Source organism: Coenobita brevimanus, chromosome 79, assembly GCF_032717465.1.
Source record: "Coenobita brevimanus isolate Jiangsu-jjx chromosome 79, ASM3271746v2, whole genome shotgun sequence".
Lineage (NCBI taxonomy): Eukaryota > Metazoa > Arthropoda > Malacostraca > Decapoda > Coenobitidae > Coenobita > Coenobita brevimanus.
In genome coordinates this window covers 3,182,687-3,199,024 of record NC_137032.1, presented here as the reverse complement: position 1 = coordinate 3,199,024, position 16,338 = coordinate 3,182,687, and the positions used below count along the sequence as shown (strand labels likewise).

At 41.3% G+C, this 16,338-nt stretch overlaps 2 protein-coding genes across 3 annotated transcripts in view; both read right to left on the bottom strand.

Moving 5' to 3' along the window:
• The window catches only part of Ocrl (Oculocerebrorenal syndrome of Lowe), a 108,317-nt gene extending 104,488 nt beyond the window's left edge, over positions 1-3,829 (bottom strand). For both annotated transcript variants that reach the window (XM_080279573.1, XM_080279574.1), the window contains exon 1: positions 3,789-3,829. The gene's annotated coding sequence lies outside the window, so the exon portion shown is untranslated. The remainder of the gene's footprint in view (positions 1-3,788) is intronic.
• Positions 3,830-12,248: 8,419 nt separating this feature from the next.
• Positions 12,249-16,338, bottom strand: part of EloA (transcription elongation factor elongin A) — a 59,558-nt gene continuing 55,468 nt past the window's right edge. The window contains exon 12 of the mRNA XM_080279545.1: positions 12,249-12,735. The gene's annotated coding sequence lies outside the window, so the exon portion shown is untranslated. The remainder of the gene's footprint in view (positions 12,736-16,338) is intronic.

Here is a 16,338-nt window from a genome sequence, read left to right as displayed (position 1 = left end):
AAAAGGCCTTTGACAGAGTCCCTAGAGAGGTGGTGAAGTGGGCAATGAGAAAGCTTGGCTTGGAGGAGTGGCTGGTTAGGGTGGTTATGGCCATGTATGTGGGTGCTCACACCCAGGTGAGAGTGAATGGAGATTTGAGTGATGAGTTTTCCATGAATGTTGGTGTGCATCAGGGGTCAGTCTTGAGTCCCATGTTGTTTATCATGGTACTTGAAGCCCTTTCACGGGACTTTAGAAACAGACTCCCGTGGGAGTTGTTGTATGCTGATGATTCGGTGTTGATTGCAGAGAATGAAAGGGAGGCGGAGGAAAGGTTTAGGAAGTGGAGAGATGGTATGGGGCAAAAGGGTTTAAGGGTAAATGCAGATAAAACAAAAGTGATGATATCTAGGGTTGGTGGCGGTACTGTCAAAGACGAGGGAGAGTGGCCATGTGCAGTTTGCCACAAGGGTGTGGGAAGTAATTCCATCTTGTGTGGTGTGTGTGATAAATGGGTGCATAAGAGATGTAGTGGTATCAGAGGTAGACTGCAAGATAATGCTGATTTTATGTGTACGGCGTGCCGGGGTGAGCAGGTGGAGATTGTCAGACGTGAAGGATTGAACTTGCTGGTGAATCTCTTGAGTGTGTGGAAGAGTTTTGTTATTTGGGAGACATGTTGTGTGCTGGAGGTGGGGCTGGAGCTAGCTCTGTGGCTAGGGTGAGAGGTGGTTGGAAGAAGTTCTGGGAGCTCTTGCCTCTCCTGACATTGAGAGGGCTCTCCCTACGTGCTAAGGGGTCTTTGTATGCAGCATGTGTTAGAAGTGTAATGCTGTATGGCAGTGAGACCTGGGCAGTGAAGGAGGAAGATATTCGCCGGCTCAGGCATACAGAAATGACAATGATTAGGTGGATGTGCAGTGCGTCCCTGCGTCCAAGGCCTGGAGGGGCTGGGTTTACAATGGAAGAGTTGAGAGGTAGGATGGGACTGGAGTGTATTGGTGTTGTGATGAGGAGAGGTAGATTGAGGTGGTTTGGACATGTGGAGAGGATGGGGGATGATAATTGGGTGAGGAGGGTGAGAAGTGTTAATATTGGGGGTGGGGTTATGAGGGGTAGACCGAGAAAGACATGGGACGAGGTCATTAAGTGTGACCTTAGGGTTAAGGGACCGAACAGGGAGGCTGCAATGGATCGTGCAGCGTGGAGAGCCGCCATTAGGTGACCAAGGCCGACACATGCAAGCATGTTGGAGCCTTTAAAAACGAAACGAATTAAAAGCGAAACGACATCACAACACTGACCCCTATTAAACCCTAAAATCATCAATCACAGTGCCATCAGTAAGACTAAGTTTTCATGAAAAGAAAAGTTTTCAGGTCCTACTTAAATGGCTCAATGGAGGTAGACTGCTTTAGATACTGGCAACATACCGGTAATAACTTACCGGTATCTGGGTGGTGTAAAAGAAATTATTTTAAGTGAAAAATTATGAATCATTTTCTATCTTGTAATGCAACAGTAACTGTTTTCCTTCTGAACAGTAATGCCCTTTGGTTTTTTCAGGGTGTTCTAGGGCATTAGCTCCCAAAATCTGGAGGGGGGGAGGGGGGCTTCTCTACAGCATTTCCATCGTAAATGCATCCTTACGTAGGTTTCATTTTCACCAGGTAATCAATGCTTCCTTTAGATGACACGGGATCCTCACACTGTGAAAGCTGGAAAATTATGAGATGCTGGCACCTCACGGCCTTCCCAGAACCACTTAAGCTGTTGGCACGCATTTTTAAATGAACCAATAAACACCCTAGATAGACTCGACCCAAACTGTCCCTTTAGCAAACGTTTTAACCCATAAGAAACCTTAACAGAGATCCAACCTGACTTGACGTCTCCCTCGCTTGTGCAAGTGGGGAAACTGTATGCCATTTCAACATGTCTTCCTCTATCCTTCCACTTTTTCAAAGTCATCTCGACTAGTTAAAAAAACAATGCGATGAGTTTAAACTTTTTCTGTCTACACAGTGTAATACCGACCGAACTAAAGTGTCCAAATTGTGGCAACTCTTGTGGGTACTGGGATGAGGAGCATGTCCGGCAGTGCAACCACACTACTTGATTTCAAAGACAAATAAATGAAGAAAGTACCGGTAGCCTACGGTACAGTTTTCAAACTAGCGAATTTAAAAAAAAAAAAAAAAAAAAAAAAAAAAAAGAGAGACTCATTTGCGGCCCTGACAAATCTTCATGTAGCTACAGTACAAAAATTTACGCTCCAAGCAGCAAAATTTATACCCCCCACAGTTGGCTCCACATGGTAAAGAAGCGACACACACTGCTGCTCCCATCCCTGAAGTTGCTGACATGGCTGAATAGGCCGAAAATGCCTCCCCTGGGGTAGCCTGTGCGGTTTTCATAGTTGTTCATGGAGGGCTTTGAGCAGCTTGGAAGGTTAGGGTTGGTGGCAAGTTGATGGTTAATGACACTGGGAGGTCTGGGGGGAGCTTTGCCCCCATTGGGATATGCTCCTTCATTGGGAGGAGCTTTGTCCTCCAGTTATGATGTACTGTATATATTCCTTCAATAGTCACAAATTTTTCTTTATTTCTATGACTTTAACATTTTATGATTGATTTTTTGTTGTTGTTGATTTTAACTTTTTTTTTTTTTTTTTACTGTATTTCACACTGCAATTGATTTTGAGGATTTTGGACAGTCAAGGTTATTCTGATTTTATTTCTAACCTAATCTAACCTTACGCAACTAACCTAATTAAACTACTCTAACTCATCAAACCTAATTACCCTATCAGATAACCTAACCGAGCTTAACTACACTAACCTAACTGGCCTAAGCGAAGGGTGTGACTATTTGAAACTGCAATAGTACCTTTTACTTCGTACATGACTTCATCCCTCACAGGGAATGTGGGTTATATTCCATGGAAATGAATTTTAAAATTGACAAAAATACGAAAATCCTTAATCCAAAAATAAATATGAAGAAAATAATTGTAATTGAGAAAAAATCCCAAGCAATATACATTTTTTCCATTAACCTGATTACAAAGTACTGGGCTTGAAAAGTTGTGGAAATGTAAAATTATACTATTAATTACTGAACCTCATCAATTTATAGGTAAACCAATCCTAACAGGATCTAACCTAACGATGAAAGTAGCAGTCTTTGATCCTATGTTTAGTCATTTCTAAAGAATCTGGGTTATACACATGATAAAACTTAAGGCAAGAGATGACTCAATACATATGAGGGAGTTCTCATAAAATCTATTCATATTTTTACCTAAAATACTATGTGAATACACAATCAGACGCAGAGGGGCTACTGCAAGGGAGTGATTTCCGATAGAAATGATGGGTAAAAATATTCAATACTCACTGAAGGACAGCGGAAAACTACACTGGGTAAGAGGAATTCTGTGGCTGAACAAATCTGAAGCCTAAGCATTGCTCATCTCTACCAAGGTTAAACCAAGGTCCAATCTTACAGCTGTTTTGGGACACTTCTCAAGCGTGTCATCTATCTGTGACATTACCGTAGTTCCTTCATCAATACTCACTTTACATCAACAAATGGTGATGTGTCTATATAGGAGATAATTACTTATCTACACCTAACGTTAACCTTATCATTTGTTTACATAGGTAATTCGTTCAACCTTAAACGTCAAATTGTCATTTACCACGGTTCATTACCCTAGTTTACGTCAGTAACTTACCAAATTAAGTGAACAAACGCAAAAGCAGAAAATAACCTCATACACCCACAAAGAGTATTTATAGTCTTACTTGTTAATGTTTGAAGAGAGCGAATTTGACGTGACCACCGATCTCTCAAGTAACTTGTACACATTCCACTAAAACAGAAAATAATTATCGTAAACCATTAAAAGATTGTATTTAAACAAGAATGTGAATCAGTAAAGAAATGTTACGTAAATTTTGGCAACAATTACATAAATAAGCATACGTAAAACTTTTTTCTAAGTAAATCCTTTAAAAGACTTTATAGGCCTGTTTTGATCAGACCCCACTGTAAACAAGGTTCATAGAAAATGTTATTTTAGGAGTAACTGCCGAGAAGCAGTGTACGAAAGAGTTCCTTGCTCCCGCCCTTCCCCTGTGGGCCAATATTAATATTATGATCAGTTTCCTGTCGTAACCTGGACTTCTTTTTATGAGATGAGCACGGGGCTTTCCTTACCTTGTCCGTCCGCAAATTTCCTCCCTACTCCTCAATACACCTTTAAATCATAATAAAGTGCAATATGACCTTTGCTATCTGGCACTTGGATTTCAGGCACTAAAGTCACTCAAATGTTATTCGTACCATCTCCAAACCATGTTACTTAGCTCAGCACAGACTTCGGTCTTGAGAGGTTAGTTATAGTCATAATGAACCCCTTCAGTACGAGGGCTGTGAAACAAATTCGTCCATAAGCAAGAATAAGCTAGAAATGAGGTCACCTGAATTCAAGGTTAATACCAGATGAAAATGATTGGCAGAAAAGCCTACTGTAGCGAGTTTAACCTTGCAAAGATCGAAATACCAACCCTAAGGGGAGACCACAAAGAGGTGCGCAGATGGAATGACGAAATACCCACACCAAGGAGAGACCACAGGGAGGCGCATAAAGGTCCCAAGCTAGAAGGGCCTACTTTCCCTGCCACCTAGCACCCCTCTTCCCCTCAACAGAGCCAGCAGAAAGTACGCCACCCCAGCACACTACTCTCCAGCTGGACCAGCACTCGCCAGGATCGGGGTGGGACTTGTGCTCTCACAGTCCCCAGTAGGACCGCAGTAAGGCCCACCATGCTAGTCGGGGAGGGAACGTCCACTGAACTTCCCTCACCTACAAACCCTGCTGGGAGCAGGACCGTGGCAATGCCCACCGTGCTTGCCGGGGAGGGAACGTCCACCATGCTTCCCTCACCTGCCATCCCATGGCAAAGCAGAACCACAGCGGTGCCCACCGTGCCCGTCGGGGAGGAAACGTCCACTGTACTTCCCTCGTCTGCAGCCCCACCAGGAGCAGGACCGCAGCAACGCCCACCGTGTTTGCTGTGGAGGGAATGTCCACTGTACTTCCTTCACCTGCTGTCCCAGGGACTAGTAGAACCGCAGCGGCACCCACCATGCCCGTCAGAGAGGGAACGTCCACCGTACTTCCCTCATCTGCAACCCCTGCGGCTCCCTTCGAGGGTAGCATCCCTTGCTCGCCTCACTCCTCCAGAGGCCAAGTGGGACACCCTTCTCGCTCCCCCCACACCCCAAGGGGCGGAGCTTGCTCCCCAGCAGAGTCCCTGTTGGAGAGTGTCTGGAGCAGCCCTATCGTGAGCCTGGGAGTGTGCTCACTACAGGCGACGCCCCGACGTCACCAGCTGCTGATGGACTCCTCGAGGACGAGACAATGCAGGCAGCTCCTGATGGCCTCTCGAAGCCAGCGAGACCGCAACCCCAGCCACCAAAGGACGCCCCCAGGACTCCAGACCAGGACCTATCCAGACCAACCAATGAAGGGACTGAAGAATGTGGCTGCCCAAGATCAAGCAGTGTGGACAGCTGCAATTAGGTGACCAAGGCTGATGCAGGCAAGCATGCCAAAGTCCTTATAAACAAGACAATAGCGAGGTGTATGAGGTGGATTGGTGCAAAAAGGCTGCCTAAAAGTGAGGGCATAACATATAAAGTCTCAATTATACGAGAATCTTTCGACTGGAAAATGCGATTAACTGAAAGTCTGGCTAATTCTCAATTCAATTTACCAAAGAAATCTGAATTCCAACCAAAATTTCAAACTCGGCAGGCTCTTTTTGCACCATCCGCAATAGTTTACAATGCTTCCGCTAGGGTGAGTGTCGGGCTGCCTGCCATATACACACTGTGTTTGGATGTGGTCTGGTAAGTCTTGTGTATTTATCACTGGTAAATATCACGATCCCTCCTCCCAAAGTGAACCAGGGTTTAAGATTTTATTTGCTATGATCACAATTGAAGTTTCAATTACAAAAGTGCTGTGCATTGTTTTTATGGTGAAGGTTGAGTAGCATTTGGTGGGCTGGTGGTGGCTGAATGCCTGAATTACATCACTGGATTATACCATGGAATCTCCTCTGAACACCAGAAATGTGTAACTGGTGAGTACAGTATAGTACTGTTCTCTTGTAAATTATGTGATACACAGTGAAAGTCATCTCATTCGGCAACTTCGGGACCTAGTAGGTGCTGAAAGACCAGAAACTGCCAGATGACTGGGAAAGCCTGCCAAAAAGTTTCTAGCAATCATGGTCAGTCACCTCAATGCAATCGCAGTACCTAGCAAGTATTCCTGGTCAACCCTAAATCGGCCTTCTGTTTTTAAGGTCGTATGTAGTGGAAGAGCTCACACCGAAATCTTATATTAACTTCTTCCTAGGAACACCTACTTCCAATTTTTTCAATAATTCCATCGTTTTAGTGATAGTCAGCACCTTATGGGTGCGTTTTTTCATGGCACCAGTAGGCTTTCCACTAGTAAAGGCCTTAACGCAACACAAGAACAAGAGGATGACCGTAAAATAGCATAACAAGGTTTCCAAACTTTCAAAAGGTCCCGCTCACAAAACCACACACTCACGAGTCATGATGGCTGATGACGCAAGCAGGGTTGACAAGCGGAAATCTTCAAAAACTCTAAGCTCAACTTTAAAATGCACTAAGCTTTAGGTGAACTGTTAAAAGGTACACATTAAATTGGACTTCAAAACACACTAGATGTTGAAGAAAATCTAATATTTATTGGCTCTAAAATTACTGTGAAAAGCACTAGATCTAGTGCCAAATTGGCCGATCAGCTCAGCATATACGCCAGAAGAGCAAAGAACTTCCATAATGGGACTATTTATGAAAACCGCCAAAAGACCGGCAGTACCGTAAATCCAGATGCTGAATAATACTTTTACTGTATCATATGTATATTATGTGATATTACTTAGTGGTAGGTGGGGGCACTCACCATCCACTCACTCAATGTAGTGCTGCTTTGGGTGTCTGCCCTTTCCTCTCTTCCATCCTTCCTCTTCTGTCTTTCCTTTATTCTTCTCGCTTTCTTCTGCCTACAGGTGACTTTACACTTTCTTCTTTCTATCCTTCATTCTTTCCTCTTCCTTCTGCCAATGGGTGACTCTACACTTAGTGACATGCCAATTGGTCTCCTGTACAACAGGAAACCATTTACTACGCTGGGTGGTAACCACATAATCAAATTATGGCACCAGATGGTTTAGTGGGAAATTAAGGTGCTCCAGTCGGATTGAGCTTGTGTAGGTTTATATCCAAGGGATGGTTGGGATTTATTGCTCACTCAGGGATGAGTGAGGCTGATCACTCTCATCTTGAACATCAGGACCAACTTGCCTAGGCCCAGGTTCCTACTCTCCTTATGGGGCGACATAGGATTGGATGATGGATGGATGTGATATTACTGTACAACTTCTATGATGACGGGGGTGTATTTTCTTAGGAAAGGTATGTACAGTACTGTATATTATTATATTCTTTTATACATAAAAATCGATTAATTCAAATTTTGAGTCCCACGAATTTCGTATACTGGAGACTTTACTCTAGCGTGTTGTATATCGTGTAATGAAGGTTTGGTGAATGAGGTGCGTCAGTGTGTTGTCGTGTGGGAGACCTGAATTACAGTGATAGCATAGTGAACTCTTTAGGGCTGTATTTTTTGCTATGATAGTGAGGTGCATGAGGTGTGTTGTGGTGTGGGGCTGCATTATTGTCAAAACATATAGGATTGTTTCTAAGTTGTTTCTAAATTGTATTTTGTACTGGTACTGTGGCAAGGAAAAGTGATGGTATAAGTCCAGGATACAACCATCCATACCTACCTCATGCACTTGTTGACTTGCTGCTTCAGCACTGCAATGATGGTGGCTGATGATGACTAGAATGCATTTTTTTCTAACCTGACCGAGATCTCTATTCCCTTTCACCTCAGTTGATGACCAAGTGTCCTAAACTAGAGGGCCAATTTAACTAGTATCCAAGGAGACTCATTCCTACATCATAACTAAAGCTCCTAACATTTCACGCAACCACAATTTGGTATTCAAGTTTTGCGAGTGGCCCAGTTCCATCAAGTAAAAACAAACCCACTACAATAACAATAATAATAATGAAAACAAATGATGGTGAAAAGATTAAGCACAGGATGAATGAAAGTTACATTTACCAATAATTATAATTACCACCTCAGTTTCAACAGTACAGTGCTTAAAGCAAACTACAGGTATTTAGGTAAAATGGGATGACATTAAGATTAATGACTTCAAAGTAAACCATTCAGTACAATACTGTGTATGTACACTATATACTACAAATCCCTCTTGTCACTTTATGTACACTTCATAACATTGGAAATCTGTCTCATGGTCCTATATTCTGTCTTGGGGGAAATTATTTCATTGCTACATTCTTCTTACAGGAGCTTCAGAATTAAAATTCATGGGTCAGTCAATAAAATAAAAAAAATGTCAATTACCCAAAGCTTTAAATACCCAACACAGTTGAGAATTCTGTAAGATTTAACCACATAGGCTACTGGTAACAACGGTGAACACAAACAGATGTGATAAGTTCTAAAACACATTTTGATTTGTCTTTAAAATAACTATGAACATATCTCCTCCTCTTGCCGTCTTATAATATCAGTGGTTAATATATTATGCTATTTAGGACTGAAATTAGGGAGTAATAATTATGCATGCAAATATACATAGCATATGATCTTCATATACTATACATATATTAACATATCATAAATATAAACATATGAAGCTTTATAAAATACCTTACTATCACAATCTCCCACATGCTTCAAAAACGGCAGTCATATATATTGTGATGATTAATGTGCATGTATAAAATTAAAAAGACAACTTTCATGAAGACATTATCAGGTAAAATTATCATCATCATATAAACCCCTGTTACAATTCTGAGAATTATATCAATTTACAAGATGCATCAGGATACCGTTATCAGTTTAGATGTCAAAGTGTTTACAGTAGCTACACAGTGAAATGTAAGAGAAACTTGGTTGGTTGGACCTTTAACCTTCAATATAATATGTTCCTGTTTAACTGGAAAATATCAGAAGTTCAGAGTGCTCAGCAGCTGTTATGAAAGCAGGAGGCTATAGACAGGAATCACTGGGGTACCACATACATAAATACAGTACAATCCCAGCTATCCGGTATCCAGACAAACGGAATACTCAGAACAACGGGAAAATTCAAGGGCTGGTAAAAATGTCAGTAAGTTATAACTGTGCGCCAATTTGAATGGACCGCCAAACCGCCGTTTGATTGTGTCACGTGAGGCTGGGGGAAGTCAGACAAAGCGAGGTGAAGGCATTTCCGGCTGATGTAAATCCCTAGCAAATCCTCTTAACCACCCCTCCTCTACCCCTCTTTCCCCTACTTGAATTCAGTCATCCTCCACACCCTCCAAAAATCACCAGTCTGCGTTTTGCCACCAGACAGTAAACAAGGTCTTTTGCTGTTGTGTTCCTCTGATAGACGGTAATTTGTACACTCCAAAATGCCTGAAGTGCAAACTAAATGTAAGCGTATCGTGCTTACCTTGAAACAGAAGCTGGACATATGCAACAGACTTGAAAAGGCGAACATTATAAAACACTAATGGCTGAATATAAATGTTAATAGGAATGAAAGTTTACTTTGTTGGAAGAAAAATAAATAATATGCCTCCATTTCATACGTACATCATTTATTTTATTTTCTGCAAAACAGCTGAGTGGCGGGTGAGGGGTGGAGTGATGGAGGTCAGGTAGGGAAGAAGAAGAAGTCGGAAACGTAAACAAACTCACGTGAGGGCACAAGTGTTGTGATAATTCTACAGTGCAGTCTTAACACATCATCAGTTCACTAATAAATGTTCAAGCTATTATTTCTTTATTTTATTTTTCAATTTTTAGGAGTACAGTACATATAATGAATACAGTAATTCGGTAAACAATGGACTGGTGTAATTTGCAGTACTGCAAGTTGCTAGACATTGCACACGTGCGTTATGACCATGGTGTGTGTTTACAAGGCAGTTTTTCAGGCGGAATCTCTTAGTGTAACCCCTAATGTGACTGGTGAGTACCTGAACTGTATTTACTGCTGTGATAGCCTTTGTATAGATTTGACTTGAAAATCAGAAATACGGGAAAAATCTGTAACCGGGAAGGTAAATTCCCCAAGCCACCCGGTTAACTGGGATTGTACTGTACCTGGATAACCATGATAGCACTCATATACCCAGCACAGTAGTTCCTCGATTAACACACATTCAATTTACATGTTTGCACCATAAACAACACGAACACAAGAACATTTTTCGCTGAACAAACCATCAATAATTATTACATGGCAGGATGTACAATGAAGGGTTGGGGTTGATCCAACTTACACCTGCAATTACCTCAAAATAACTTACTTCTTGAAAATGCTTATGGAGGTTTAATATTTAATAAAAATACACCCTACCACACCACCAGATATTCTTGTACATATCTGCAGCCTCCAATATAATAATAATATTGAAGATAACCAAGTTCTGATAAGCTTTAACTTTCACTTCAGTTTCAATAATAATAAGTAATAATAATGCACCTTTTCAGCTGTTTTGACTTTACATATATGTTCAAGTCCCTTCCCATATTTGTTTACTCATCATATTAGAGAAAATAAAATTCTTTTTGAGGAAGAGATCAAAATAAATATTTGCAAGGTCTGACCCAATGGATAAGACTTACATTATTAAGTTAGGCTAGTTGCATTAGGTTTAGGACATTTTTCCATTCTCTTTCAATCTGAAAGTTGTTTATATCTAGTTCTAAGGGCGCCAATGTTTGGTCTGAAGTACTCTAAGTCACCTCCAGTAAGATTTGAAGTATTTTTTCTCGATCACTAACAAGGAGAGTGTGTGTGAGTGAGGTGGAAGGGGAAGAAGAAGGGGGAGGCCAAGGATGAGATGGAGGGATGAAACGGAGTGGTAAAAGAGAGAAGGGGGTGTGAGCTAGGGGCAAGGCAGTGAAATAGCAGGGGAGAGTGATACGGAGATGATTTGTTTGTGACCACACCTTACGGGATTGAGGCTTCTGGCAATAGACAGAGAGACCAACATTATTTCCTTGAAAAAGGGAATATTCTGATAAAATGAAAATCAGATTTAAGCAATACATACCAGAAAAATATATTATGCTGTCAAAAATAGTAAGCTAAACTAATCTTTTCCAATGATCTTCCTTGCTGGAACATAACTCTTTCTTAAATTACTTTCATTTAAAATGGTAGTTTTTAGGAATACCTAGAGTGTTACCGGAGGAATTACTGTTTTATATATATATATATATATATATATATATATATATATATATATATATATATACTGTATATATATATATATATATATATATATATATATATATATATACTGTATATATATATATATATATATATATATATATATATATATATATATATACAGTATATATCTTATCTATCTATCTTTATATATATATATATATATATATATATATATATATATATATAATGGCTGAACCAAGTGTCAAGTTATACTTAAACTGATTGTTTTAACAAATGAAAGAAACCCCAAACAGTCCTCCATTATGAATATTAATTAAAATCTACACAAAACAATTAAAATTTGACTGGCTCGCTGTCACCGCATGCTACTTAACCTCAAATTTGATTTAAATACACTAAAAAAATTGACAGGCTCACCCAAGTAATGAAACCTAAGTCATACGCTAAATGTCAAAGCATATAATTACTGTCCTGAATAATATCACTGAACACCCTTTAATACTAACCGCATATATCCAGGTGACATCCTTTCCAGCTTAGTCTTGCTGCTACCAGACTCTTTAATTTAACTTAGCGAAAGCCTCTCAAGCTGAAGGGATTTACTGAGGCTATACGTAACCCATCCATTTTGAAAAGCCTGTCCTGAGCAGAACAACTTAGTAAGGGAAGGCAAGCACAGACTGAAACAGAAATCTTCGGGCTCTAATGGGCTAAACAACACAGACCACTGGTAGTAGCACTGCAATGAACTACCTGCAACCCCATCAGTCCCATGATATATTTTTAAATTTTATCCTTCCCACAGTCATATGATTTTATTCACATTTAGAGAGCCCCCGAGAGTTATGGAGTTAATGATGGCTATGTTCAATCCAGTTGATTCAACAGACTGATTTCCAAAGTCCATGAAAAGAGAGAAAGAGAAAGAGAGAAAGAGAGAGAGAGAGCAGGTGAGGTGACATGACTTCGGTGGATGACTGTACAGTACCTTATAACTGGGCTTGGCTTCCCAAACTAGCCTGTCATTACACTGGTCTTCTAGGAAGTACTGGAATATATCCCTTGGTGCAACATCAAACACAATCAATTGAGCTTAGAAGCAAAAGCACTCATATTCAATTACTGTACTTGTGATTGGCAGCTACCTTATTAGTGTATGAAAACATGAAAAATACTAATGTATTATACTAGTGTATGAAACCACAAAAATACTCTTAACATGAACCAGATGACAAACATGGATGATTTGTATCACTAATAATAAACTCATTCAAGGACCCTCAGGACTGGTACGGTATCCGGTAAACTGAGCCAATCAACAAGGTAGAGTTCGTCAATAAACCTGCAAGGAAAACACTGTGAATAGTACATACATACATACATCATCTAAACCTGTGTTGCCCCATGAGGAGCGTAGGAGCCCGGGGCTAGGCAAGTTGGTCCTGACATTTATGACGAAAGTGACCAGCCTCACTCATCCCTGAGTGGCACTGCATGAGCAATAAACCCCAACCACCCCTTAGACATGAACCAACGCAGGCTCAATCTGGTTGGAAGGCCTTCTTTACCCACTAAACCACCAAGTGCCATAGTTAAGTTATGTGGTTACCGCCCAGCATAGTACTTGATTCCCTGGTGTACAGGAAACCATTTGGCTTGTCACTCAGTGTAGAGTCACCCACAGACAGAAGGAAGTTGAATGAATGAAAGAAAGAAGGAAGGAAGAGAGGAAAGGGCAGCCACCTGAGAGCAGCACTACACTGAGTGAGTGGATGGTGGGGGAATGTTTATAGTTTTCATTTTTTCTTGTTTTTGAAGACTCCAACATGCTTGCATGCATCAGCCTTGGTCACCTAATGGCAGCTGTCCAAGCTGCTCGATCTATGGCAGCCTCCCTGTTCAGTCTCTTAACCCTGAGGTCACACTTAATGACCTCGTCCCACGTCTTTTTTGGTCTACCCCTCGCAATGCCACCCCCCAATATTAATGCTTCTCACTTTCTGCACCCAATTACCATTGCCCATCCTCTCTACATGCCCAAACCACTTCAATCTACCTCTCCTCATCACAACACCAACACACTCTCCCATCCTACCTCTCAACTCTACCATCGTAAACCTAGCCTCCCCAGGCCTTGCACTCAGGGATGCACCACACATCCACCTAAACATTGTCATTTCTGTATGTTTGAGCCTGCATATATCCTCTGCCATTACTGCACAGGTTTCACTACCATACAGCATTACACTCCTAACACATGATGCATACAAAGATCCCTTAGCATGTAGGGAATGCCCTCTCAATGTCAGGAAAGGCAACAGCTCCCTGAACTTCTTCCAACCACTTCTCACCCTTGCCACTGAGCTAGCTCCAGTTCCACCTCCAGCACATAACATGTCTCCCAAATGTCTTCCACACACTCATGAGGCTCACCAGCAAGATCAATCCTATCATGCCTGACAATCTCCATATGCACTCCCTGACAAATTGCGCACATGAAATCAGCATTATCTTGCAGTCCACCTCTAATACCACTACATCTCTTATGCACCCACTTATCACAAACACTGCACAAGATGGAATTACTTTTCACATCCTTGTGGCAAACTCTATGTGACCCCTTTCCTTCTTTGACAGTACCACCCTAGATACCATCATCTTTGTTTTATCTGCATTTTCACGTAAGCCCTTGTGCCCCATACCATCTCTCCACTTCCTATATCTTTCCTCCTTCTTCCATTCATTTTCCACAAGCAACACCAAATCGTTGGCATACAACATCTCCCACAGGGATCCATTTTTGAAGTCACGTGAGAGGGCTTCAAGAATCATGACCAAAATGGGGCTCAAGACTGACCCCTGATGCACACCAACATTCTCAGAAAACTCACCACTCAAACCTCCACTCACTCCCATCTGGGTGCAAGCACCCACATACATAGCCATAACCACTCTATCCAGCCACTCCTCGATCCCACGCTTTCTCACTGCCCACTCCACCACCTCCTTAGGGACTCTGTCAAAGGCCTTCTCTAAATCAACACAACGTAAAGATCCCTTTTCTTTCCTACATATTTTTCCTGAAGCTGTTGAACTATGAATATGGCATCAGCAGTCCCTCTGCCAGGCATAAACCCAAACAGTATCTCATCAATATATACTCTTTCTCTAATCATGCCTCCTAGAACTCTCCATATCTTTCATTATTTGGTCTAAAAGTTTTATGCCTCTATAATTTCCTCTTTCCAGGACATCACCGTTCACCTTGTACACATTTACAATCACACCCTTCACCCAATCACCTAAGATGACACACTCATATCAAATCGTATTTATCAAATCAGTGAGTTTTATAAACACTGGTAGTTCACTAATATCATAGCTTCCCCCTCCCCCCTCATATATTACTACTTTCAATTTCTTAAGTTAGCAATGCGGGTAGGGTGGGACGTGCAGCACATCTCATCTGCTAGAGAGTTAAACCAGAACTGAGACAGGGAGATTAATTAATGGCACAAGTGTCACTTCTAATGTGCCACACACCACCAGGTACTTCACCAATTGTACAATCATTCAGACTGCTACAGAACCCCTGAGCATACAGTATATCCTTGGTTTAATGTGCTAATTCGGACACTACCCTGTGTGCTTAATCGAATTTTATGCTAAATCAAGGTACCCTGTTTTAGACACTCTGGTCTATTTATACTCCTCAGTCACTAAAATGCATACATATTAGATAATGGAATAGTCTCGTCTAAACAATTAAATCTCTTAATAACGTCTATATCTACATACCTGTACAGTATCATAAAAAATATCAACAAAATTAATGAAACAAAAAAGATTAATGCACATATACTGCCACTTAATGGAACTGATTCATGTTTTGGTTGTTATACTGGGCAGTAATAGTGGACAAGATTCTGGGCACTAAGTTGGAAGTTTGTCAAATCCGAAAGCATTAAACTGGAGATTTATCTTACCTATAGGCTACTAAGCTCATAATTGCCCGGAGAACTACAGTAGCATGGGAGTAATAGTACTCCACCAACAGATGAAGGGTTAAAATTCTTGCCCGCTCTATTCCATGGCACAACAGTGGTGATGGCACTACATGGCAGCCTGTATCTCTATCAATCATTGTAAACATCATTTTGTATTGTTTTTAAAGGCTACAACATCTTTGCGTGCATCCGCCTTGGTCACCTAATGGTGACTCTTCTCTGGCAGGCTCCGTATTCAGCCCCTTATCCTCAAGGTCACATTCTATGACCTCATTCCAGGTCTTTTCTGGTCTGCCTCTCACAACACTACCTTCAACGTTCACACTTCTCATTTTCCACAACCAACTATCATCCTCCATCCTTTCCACATGCCCAAACCATCTCAATCTACCCCTCTTCATCACAACATCAATACATTCCAGTCTCATCCATATTCACAACCCTTCAGTCATAAACTTAGCCTCCCCAGGCATTGCATTCAATGATGCACTACTCATCCATCTAAGCACTGTTATTTCTGTACCTCTGAACCTACAAATATCCTCTTCCTTTACTGCCCAGGTCTCACTACCATACAACATTACATAGATCCCTTAGCACGGAAGGAGAGCCCTCTCAATGTCAGAAGAGACAACAACTCCCTGAACTTCCTCTAACCGCTCCTTACCCTGGCCACAGAGCTAGCTCCAACTCCACCTCCAGCATGTAATATGTAGCCTACCCCAAATAACAAAACTCTCTGACACACTCAAGAGATTTAACAATGATCAGTCCTCTGATGCCTGACAATCTCTTCATGCTCTCCCCAACACACCGCACACACGAAATCAGTATCACCTCGCAGTATACCTCTAATACCAAAACATCTCTTATGCGCGCATTTATCATAAACACTGTACAAATATGGAGTTACTTCTAACACCTTTGTGGCAAACCAC